The sequence below is a fragment of the Chanodichthys erythropterus genome, chromosome 24 (assembly GCF_024489055.1).
Source record: "Chanodichthys erythropterus isolate Z2021 chromosome 24, ASM2448905v1, whole genome shotgun sequence".
Lineage (NCBI taxonomy): Eukaryota > Metazoa > Chordata > Actinopteri > Cypriniformes > Xenocyprididae > Chanodichthys > Chanodichthys erythropterus.
Window position 1 is genome coordinate 27289115 of NC_090244.1, and position 11176 is coordinate 27300290.

An 11176-nucleotide genomic window follows, 5' to 3' on the forward strand; every position below is an offset into this window, starting at 1 on the left:
CGATCTTCTTCAACTCTGCTTGAAGTGTTTGTATCAGTATAACCCACTGCAGCCTCTCTTTATTCACATTCCTTCCCTTTATTTATCTGGAAACTGCCATCCTTGTCACAACATGAAAGTATATGCAACTTTTGGTGCATTGTTGTCCCAAATATCATGAATTAGATCGAAAATATTTATGTAATATATATTTATGTATTAATAAGTAAAACAATCATGGAAATTATATGTCATTTTTTTAAATTATGAAATAAACTCAGCTTAGTTAAATTGTATTTACTCTACCAAACACCACGTTCATCATAATTTATTACACAACACTTTATTGGAGGATACAGCATAAGGTTGAAATTTGCATAAAGACAAATGAGATTCAAGATAAATAAAAACGTGTCTTCAAAAATACGTTAACGTCATAATAATCCATTCACAGACTTTACTCCTATTGCACAAATGAGCGCCACAGAATCCCATCCAGTCAACTATGATCCAGAAAACAGATTTGATATTGAGTTTAAAATAAAGATTCATTATCACAGCTGAACTGGGTTCTTGCTCTTCCCTGTACATGTCTCTATCATGTTCATGTTCTTCTTCTTCTAAACAGTTTGTTCAGTTGTACTCTACAGTACAACTGATGACCAGAAGATGTGATCACTGATGTGCTGTAGCTTTTTCTCAACCAGAGGAAGAAGTCTTAACATCCCATTGTCAGGCGTTCTTCAGTCCTGGTCTAAAAGTAAAACAAAAAAACACAGACAATTCAAGTTAAGTAGTTTAATGGACAGCCAGGTCAGCTTATGTTCTGCATGATTTAAACAGTGGTGGGCTACTCTGGCCCTCAGCGTCCACGGTCCTGTAGATTTAGCCTCAACCTCAAACCCAACTGCCTATAACTGTCTATAAGTACACCTGAAGACTTTGGTTAAAATTTTCAGGTGTGCTCAATTATGGTTGGAGGTAAACTCTCCACCTCAAAAAGGAGACAGCAAAAGGGCTAGAGTTGCCTGTTCCTGATTTAACTTTACAAAACAGCAGTACATAATATATATATTATAATAAAAATGCAGCACAGACTGTAAGCTAAGTACTGAACAAAAACTGTTTTACCCATATTAACAGCAACCTGTTTTAAAAGATCTTTTAGAAAGGCATGCTCTCTTTTGAGCCTTGATTTCTTTCAGGACAACATACTCTTCTGTTTCTTGTTTCAAGAGCATAATTTGGTCAAAAACCAAGTGATAACCTGTACAATGTAAAATTGTTAAAATACTGCAATAAAAACTTTAAGGCAAGAATTAAGAATAGGCACAGGACTTACCGTACTCATGAAGAAGCCATGGCCATGCATAGTTTCTGCCTCTTGTGTTCCTCCGTAGCTGCACATCAGTCGTTTTTCCTCTAGGATCTTCTGTTAGTGACTTCACTTGCTATCTGTTTTAAAACACAAATACAATGTTTTAGGTCTGTGCAGTATAAGGCCTTATTTCAAGCCAAAAAAAGTATTACACATAATTTAAAGAACATTTACTATTTAATTCCTATTATACTATATTATATTATATTAACTCATTATCTTCCAAAGCTTCCCTGTCTGCTTTTATCTAAAAAAACAAACAAACAAACAGACAAAAAAAAACAGAAGGAACAGTTTTTAAGAACTTTTTAAGAACTTAATAGTCCTTTGAGAGAACAACATTAAATTCTGTACTACATATTACAGCATTGCCTCAACACAAGACATACCAATGGACTTCTGTCTTCTTTGGGCATGAGATGGTCATGTTCCTTCCTCACCCTAAACAAAGGACTTCGATGAGCTTGCTTTGATATAAGGACTGGTCTTCCTTCTCTGCACAGAAAAACAAGAAAGTCTCTACTTACTCTGTGTGCAATTACTCTTGTTCTTAAAACATACAAATTGAGACAGTTATAAATAAGTTAATTTACCATACCATCCAGGAGAGCATTTGATGAGTAAATACTGATTTAAATATCTAGAAACTTTACCTGGAAAGGGCTGATCACGGCAGGTTTGCAGCGACTCACTAGTAGCTCTTGTGAGGGTCGGCTCTTAAAAGAGCTGTTGAGTTTGATGTTGTAGAGATCCTAAAAAGAAGGACTAAGTAATCTGCAAGTAATCCTGCAAGACAGAAAGGAAGGTAAATTTATTACATCACATTCAAGTTGTCAATTTACACATAACTGTAGGATTTCCTTCTGTAAAGAGTGTTGCATAATTAAATGTTAAATGCATTTATGTAATAAGTTCACTGATATGTGGGCATTTCCATGATTAAACATATGTCTTTAATAGCAAGCTATATTTATATTTAAAAGAATAAATAAATAAATAACATGTTTCACATGCAAGCAGGACATTATCAGCAGTGTAACTGATTAGATATTGAATAGACATCAGATATTCAATTATTTTGATTATGACAAAATAATCGAATATCTGATGTCATGTGACAAGTCAAATGATAATTTCCACTCTTGCAAACAGAGGTAGTTATGAGGTGCAGAGAGACATCATGTATCATTGGAACATTTTGGGCCCAATCTGTAATCATTTTAAAGAATTCAATGGAATTAATATAAACTTTTATGTGTGGGACGTCCAACTGTCCAAGAAGGGGCACAACTGATTTACAAATAAGGTGATAAATATGTACAGGATTTGACTTTAATTTTAATTTACTGTGAGACTATTTAACAAATGCTTGATAAAATGTTTGATAAAGGGTTAAAAGCAACACATACATACCATTGCAATTATTTGCCTTTGCAGCTTTCTGTCTCCTTCATCCATTTCCGAAAGGCCCTTTTTGTCTTTTCAGCTAAAACAAGAGAAAAGAAAATATCATTATTTATAATATATAGGTTTATATATAAATATATATAGGAAAGAAGTTCTTATTGACCTTACAGTTTTTGGATTTAACATTATTAGGCATTAAAAGCATGATAAGTGTTGTGGTCACTCTGTATTTACAACAAAAATCACATTAAAACGACCAATACTGTGGTAAAAAGCATGGTAAGTGTTGTTTTTTACCGTGCTTCTACAACAAATACCATTTTGAAACTACACTTGTACTACTTTGAAACTGATATGAATATGTTATATATATTGTGCAATATATTGCACGTCACGTGACAGTGTTTAATCACCCTAGTTTAGTATTTAATATAGAAAGCAATGAAAAGCAAAACCTCAGCAGCGGAGGTGACAGATATAATGCAGTGACTGAACATGAGGGAGCTAACGTTAATCTGATTAATATCTGCAAACAGAAAAGACATTATATCAAACATTAGAACAGCGTATTTACGACTACTTACCAACATCCAGCACACGCGAACTGATGCCAAATATCGCGATGTGTTCTGAAGGAGACTTCTTCAGCGTGAGAACGGTCAGGAGTGAGAACGGGTTGACATTCACTGAGTGAATATTATGAAAATAGAATATATATTTCTCGCTAAAAATGTAATCAAACCTTATTTTTATGCAGAAACTAACTCAAAATATTGTTCATAGCAACCAAAACGTAGCAGTTTCACATTATTCTGAAGTAGATCAGATAAATCTTTGCAACAACGCGCAAGCGAGTGATTATGTACATTCACTGAGTGAATATTATGAAAATAAAATATATATATTTTGCTTAAAATGTAATCAAACCTTATTTTGATGCAGAAAATAAAATATTGTTCATAGCAACCAAAACGTAGCAGTTTCACATTATTCTGGCGAGATCAGAAAAATCTTTGCAACAACGCGCAAGCGAGTGATTATGTACATTCACTGAGTGAATATTATGAAAATAGAATATATATTTCTCGCTAAAAATGTAATCAAAACTTATTTTTATGCAGAAACTAACTCCAAATATTGTTTTTTCACTAAAAAGTAGAGAAACGTCCGCCATGTTTTTTGTTCTCACGGCCGGGCTCTCTAAAGTCACGTGACTTGGACGCAAAACAATAGGCAAAAAAAAATGTAACAGTCATACAATTTAAGGGCCATTATTGTAACCCCTCTACGTTTTGCACTTTGGACCAACGTAGTCAGGATACATTTTCATATGAGACTGGGTTGCATTAAAATAATGTTTTTGTGCTTCACCGTGGAATAATTGAGAATGAGGCACAGTGGCCGACTAGGCAATCAATTTGGTTGACTAAGATAAATTCTTGAGTTTTGATATTTTTCATGCCGATGCTTTAAAGTTGATGACAACCTCTCGAAGAAGCTTTGAGTGTACTTAAAGAATGCTGTGCTTAACTGACAGTCTGCATGGTATAAAACTCCCTCTGAGATCCTTGATGATTTTTGTGAGGACTACAAGAGTTTTCCTGCATTTTACACCACGAGCAAGATGTGTGGCAAGTTAAAAATGATTTTAAAATCCCGTTCTGGCCATTTTAGAGTGTAAATCTGATCAGTGTGTGGTGGACATGACCCTTAACCAGTCCATTTAAACAGGACTTCCTTAAAGGTGAACTGCATCATTTTTATGTCGCCATCAGCACACAACAGAACTATAATCTGTATTTTTGAGTGCAGTCTAAACCCTAGTGATCAAAAGAATGAATTGGTTTGAGTAGGGTAAACTTAATTTAAACAAATTAGTTCAATAAATTTAACTTTTACGAGTATTTAGAACTTTCTTTTTCATTTGAGTTCAAAACTGACACATTTTAAGTAATTTATATTGTTTCATTGTTTTAAGTTTTAGAAACTTGTTTCTTTTAACTAAGGCTGCATCCACACGAAGCCAGAGCTTTCCCTATGCAATCTTTTTTCCCCCCTTGTCTCAAGAAATATCTGCATACATCTGAAATCTGCGTACACACAAAACCACTGAAACCGACTCAAAACGATGTATAGTATACATGCCAGATCAGTATGTGGCGCTTTAATTCTGCCACAGAGATACACTAAAAGAATAAGACTTGGAGCATGCGCATAAACCTTGCGCGCTGTATACAAACCTTAGTTAATCTCAGAAAAAAAGCTTTATTTTAATAAAGCTAATAGGCTAAGTAGCTTCTGCGGCATGTAGTCCGCTATTGTTGTTGTTGTTGCTGTTAGGTGACATATCGATGTCTGACTAGGGTTGACACGTGGATTGATGACATCATCGTTTCACAAAATATACGGAATGGCTGTACACATGAAAACGCAAGGGTCTTCGTTTTCAGATTTATCCACTCTGGGACCCGGTTTTAAAGAATAGCGGTTTCAGGCTCCGAAAACGCCAGATACTTCTGGACAAAATGGCTATATGATACCAATTTTTTGCGTATGCACCTAAATGCGTCTCTGTGTGGACGGCTCTTAGACACTTAAATTTTAATTTAACTTAACTTAAATTTAACTGAAACCAGATAATAATTTTAATTTAAATGTATGAATTAGGTTACTCAAATATTTCAAGTTAAGAGTAATTAAAATGTTTACAAAATAAAATAAGTGTACAAAATAAAAATGTGCCAGTTCTGTTACTTAAACTTAAGAAGAGGTTTCTTTTTTTTTTTTTTTTTTTTTGAGTTTGGCCAACTTATACGGGTATACAGTGTGGCTTAACAGGCCCAGCCATAACAACATTGGCTCAAGCAATGTCATGACAGAATAGAGCTGTTTACTGGTCTTCTGTTTTCAAAAGCATCGTAAGCAATTGCAACTATTGGTCTATTGGTTTTGAGAAACACAGCCCTGGACACTTAATTTGAGCATACTGCAACACAAAACCATATCAAAATCTTTTTTTCCCACAAAAAGAAGGAGATCACAACAACGGTTCCAAACCAAGACAGAATTATTGAATAGAAGAGTGTTCATCTTGTAGTAATTGCCAACAGCATTGCCACAGCCTTTATGAGATGCTAATCCAGCCACCCTCTTGTCAGGGACAGAGCTTGAGCAGCACCAAAAGCAGTTTGTTGTCCTGTTCCCGTCTGGCAAGCTTGACATTTTCCCCTTCTGCTTTTGTCCCCTGCTCTCTCGGAGGGCCTGGCTCCCCTGGCCCTCCTCGAGGCGTGTATTTAGTATGAGTAGCTCTCGGCACTCTTGGATAATCTCATCAGAGAGTGGGATGCTGGGGGTGTATGTAAATCCACATCTGTTACGTCCTCTGCAGGGGGAGAAAGCCGCTGGAATGCTCATTGAACCTGGTCTCGCAACCCACTTCCATATGAGTGGGGACCATGACCTCAGTTGGGATGCAAACACAAAAGTGCATGCTGCACCTGTCTCCTACGACAATACAAATTACAGAGCGTCTGATGGTTAACATATTGAAGTCTTCTAGCTCAGATCACCTTGTGTACATCCTTAAAGGGATAGTTCAACCAAAAATTCTGTCATCATTTACTCACCCCCATGTCTTTACAAAATCACATGACCATATTTCTTCTGTGCAACACAAAAGAAGAGATTTGAATCATCTTTGAGTGTTTCCTTTTTTTTTGTCCATACAATAATAGTCAATAGAGTCCAAAAGTTTCAAGCTCCAATCCATACAATTCCAGTGGCTTCTAGTCTTCTGAAGCAATACGATCGCTTATGAAAAATCCAATATGGTTTTATTTAAAAGTATATTCTAACTACTGCAACAGACATGATGTTAATGGCAACAATGGTAACACATATTTAGTTTCTGCTCTGACAGCCGCAAGACCGTGCCAAACACTGTGAGTGTGTGTTAGAAATCAGGAATGGTGAGAGAACATTGTGCTTGGTACATTTTTTGTCTTCAAACCAAACTTGGGTCTTCAGCCGACAAAGTTTAAATCCCGTCTGGCTAGCGCGCTTCCCATAATGTTTACGCATTAGGTCAGTAGGAGAGTAGACAGCCTTTAGTGGCTGTTCGAAAAGATTCGATCACATGAGCGTCTACACTACAAAAGTAATCTGGTCAAATGCATTTTGATCCACTTGAGATCCGATTGACCAAAACACATCTTAATACCAGGAGTAATCAGGGGCCAAGAGATGCTGGTTTTTGATGCATATGGTATTGGGAGTTACATTTGCAAAACCTACTCAAAGCAGTAAACCAATCACAACACATTGGTCCAGTCGACCAATCAGAACACATTGTGCACTTTGGTAGGAGGGGCTTCATAGAGCTGCAGCGATGGCAAATGTGAGGAAAAATAATGTGTTTTTTTGAACATTCAATCATGAAAACCTATTCGAGTGGACCCAAAAACAAAATGACTTTGTAAAAGGACACAATAGGTCCTCTTTAAGAGATAAGCACTAGTGTGTGACCAAAAATGTACAATTCCAGGTTTTAAAAAAGCCTCTCTTTCACATTTATATCACTTTTATTTAAAGAATTTCATTGTTAGTCTATGGCTATCATTCTACCGTGCTAAGCAAACACTCAACACTCTAGATTAAAACATTAAACTGCAATTTACATTTCAGAAAGGAGCGGCAGAGGGACTACATCTCCTTTGACTTCCTTCTTTCCTCAAACATGAAATAATGATTTTCTGCCTTTCTAATTACAGAGGCAACATCTGATCTGTGCTGCATCCGAGGGGGATTAACTGCAGCACAGGCATTAGAGCTCATTACCAGCTTGAGTGCAGAAATATTACATCTTGTAATTGGATGGAGAGATTTATATACTGATCAGATGGGGTTTCTTTAATAATATTGTGATTAGAGGCTTAGTTTTGACTGGGGGTTTATCAGTCAGAGCAGGAGATTTTAACGGGATGAGAAAAGGAGGATTTTATTAACCTTTGACCCATAGTGAAGATGCTCACATGCAGTCAGTAGAAGGAAAAATAGATAATCGGCCAAGTTTACCCAAATTGAATTGAATTGAATTGAACTAGTTAGCTCACGTCTACATTCATAATGATTTTATTCCCTTTTACTGGTTTTGTTCCTTCCTGTTCAAGTAAAAAGAATTCAAATAAATATCAAATACGAGTCATATTAAGTCAAATAACAATTAAAGGCACAATATGTAGCTTTTCACCACTAGAGGTTGCTTATTCAAAACAACGACATAGCTTGATGATGCCTTGATTTCGCAAAATCATGGGAGGTGTTGTCTTCATGTCTACAGCCAGTGGAAAAGAATAGGGACGGGACTCAGGCAGAAATCATGATCATGGATGAGATTATTAACATTACTGTAGTATGAAGCAGAGCAGGGCGAGTGCTGCAGGAAATGAACGAGGCCGCTGGAGCAATTGCTAATGAGAGACGAGCGCGACACACGCCTCGAGAACAGCAGAACTTTTATTATGCCACAGTCGCCACTTCCGCTTCTTCCAGTCGTGTGTATGTGCGGTAACGCAGCACTGTTTATCATATTAGATACATTTGTGTGTTGAAAGTTGTTATAATGCTACTATGTGAGTTCGTTTGGCAGCTACTATGAGACACTTGCTGCACACTGCAGTAAACTAGATTGATATTAGGCACGGTAAAACAAGGTACTTGCTGTAAATCAAGAAAACGAGATTTAAATAATAAGACTTACTGTTTTGAGCTATATAACATAATTAGTTTTCTGTTGATGAATTATCCAAACAGTCGCTCACCTGTCTAATAAAACAAATAATATTTTTAAGCGTCTTTGCTGTTTCCATGGTTTCTATAAAATAAAACCAGAAATCGAAGGGTAATGCGGGTATGATGTCATTGATAGTTGACACGTGGACAAGGTCCGTGTCCTGGTTAAAATTGCTTATTTCTCTGCGTTTAAAATTTTTCGAAAACATTTGGGATACTGTAAATACACAAGTCAACAAAATATATAACATTGACCTAGTGGTATTCCAAAAATCTTACATATTGTGCCTTTAAAAATTCTGAAGCAAGTTTTCTAACTTCCGCATCACTATTTTCAGTCACAAGCCCTCCATCCAAAACTCTATCCTGCAAAGATATGTCAAACCCAAAACACACAAAATGTCTGACAGTCAGAAAGCTTTTTTTTTTTTTTTTGGCTAGTAATTGGCTAGTCTCTGTTTGGCTATACATGCTTTGGCTGCTCCTTTACTCTGTATAAAACGCTTGAAACAACTGTGATTTCTCAGCACACTTTAATTCAGTAGTAGCCTACCTGTCTAGTAGTAACAACATCATGTCTGTCAAAGAATTCAACTACATCACCTCTAAATGAATTCATTGTTTACTCACCCATATGTTGTTCCAGTCCCATATCATTTTCTGTATTCAGAGAAGCACAAAATGAGCACTTTAAATGCATCTTGAGAGTCCATAAGACTTGTGTCCTATATCCAGATTTGGTAAAGTCATAACTTGCTCTGAGTTAGTAGCTTTTAAACTTGCTTGTTGTGATTGGTCAAATGACATTCAAGATCATCTGGTGTTTGCTGACAGTGATGTTAAACCAGGGGTGCTTTTTTAATACGCTAATTGATGCTTCCTCATTTCTTTACTTTTACGCCCTCCAGCCTGTGTCACAAAGGCTGATCGAAGTTTGCAAACATAAAGGACATACATTTTTTTAACTGCAAGCTGGTGAGACCAAGGACAGATTAGTACCAGCTTGTGAGACTGCTGTGGTCTTGTTAAACCCATTTTTGTGCATGGAAATGACAAGAATAACGAAACGAGTCATTTTGACCTTATGGGCCTTCCATAGTATACACTTTCGTTGCATTAAACATCATGTTTCATGACATGACATTTTTTTGGGGGTGAACAAGCTGTTTTGTATTTTTTATTTATTTATGTATTTTTTTTTACGTTTGACTATATTGCCTTATAGGCTAACGTAAATCATACTTTATCTACAAACTGATATTAACTGACTTCTTAAAACTTTGAAAACCTAAGAAGAAAAAAAGCAGCCTCTCAAAGTTATTCTTTCAGCTCAAAAAAGGTTAAATTGAGGTAATGGAAGCATTCAAAGTTGTAAGCAGGTACTTCAGATGGCGCGAAATCAAAGTTGCTATTGATTCACGTCGCATCCGCACTGCGCGGGAAAAGTGACAGAAAAGCCGCGAAAATCAGAGAGAAAAACCTGACATGATTTAGTGACGGCTCTCGCTAGTCCCCGTGAGAAGCGCTGAAGAGACACATCAAACCGGCTTGAAGAGCAGTCGTCGAGCTGAGAGGGTGACAGCAGAGCCGCTATTGATTTCTGCCGGTGTAAAAGCACTCAGGGGAAACATTTCAACCCGCCAACGAGCTCAAACATCTCTAAGCGTTATGACAGATGCGTCTGACGTCACACAAACAGGATTTTTTTTTTTTTTTAAGCAGTCAATGTGATCTAAAAAAAAAAACAAAAAAACACAACAGTAGAATTAAATAGAGTAAAATATTAATAGAGTTTAAATATGCACTGTTTTATGAACATAATTCCAACATAATTAAAAAACTTTTTTTCTATGCCAAAGAGTATGGTTTATTCGTTTATTCTGCTATTCCAAATCAGTGCTTACACAACCTAATAACATGCAAAAACAGACCACTAGCAAGATATACGTTTATTCAACATATGTCTTGATTTTATCTGAAAATATCCCTCCGATTTGAAAATATGGCATTAAATAGCATATATGTATAAAACCTGTTAACACATTAAAAACAAATATTTAGGCTATTTGATGAATTGTGCAAATACAGCATTTTGGATCCCTATTTGAAAGATGTATAATTTCAGCTATTTAAATACAGTTCGTTTTCCAAAACATCTACAAATTATGGACTAGTAGCTACTATTGATCAACAATTAAAATCCTACTGAGATCTTCGCTGGAAATGAACAAACTCATTAATCACCACCACAATGTATGAGACTAGAAAAAAAGCCCTTAACCCATAAATGAATGCATTTTTGTCCTTGACTAGTCATTAAGTGTACGAAATGGCACTTAAGGGACTGAGTATAGAAGGTGAAACTCAGCACAGTATTTTAATCTGTGGTAGAGTAAATACTATTTTTGTTTATAACTAAATGAAAATAAGCTGTCTCAACTCTGGGGCGAGCTGCCTTAAAATGATTAGCCTATCTTTCGCTCGAAGTGACTTGTGAAATCATTATTTCTTCATTCTCATGTCGTTCCAAACCCAAATGACTTTCTATACCTCTGTCCATGGATCTCGTTCTCTGATGGTTTAACCGAAGTCAGTAACAGCCCTCAAACTAAAGCCTTTCCT

The 11176-nt window shown here is 36.2% G+C and overlaps 1 long non-coding RNA gene across 1 annotated transcript; it reads right to left on the minus strand.

The window, feature by feature from the left end:
* Positions 1–298: 298 nt before the first annotated feature.
* Positions 299–3154, minus strand: LOC137015417 (uncharacterized). The gene is made up of 5 exons (XR_010893965.1): positions 2771–3154; positions 2011–2143; positions 1747–1852; positions 1322–1434; positions 299–733 (listed from the first exon to the last, which is right to left on the minus strand). It is a non-coding gene; the product is annotated as an uncharacterized lncRNA (long non-coding RNA).
* Positions 3155–11176: the final 8022 nt, after the last annotated feature.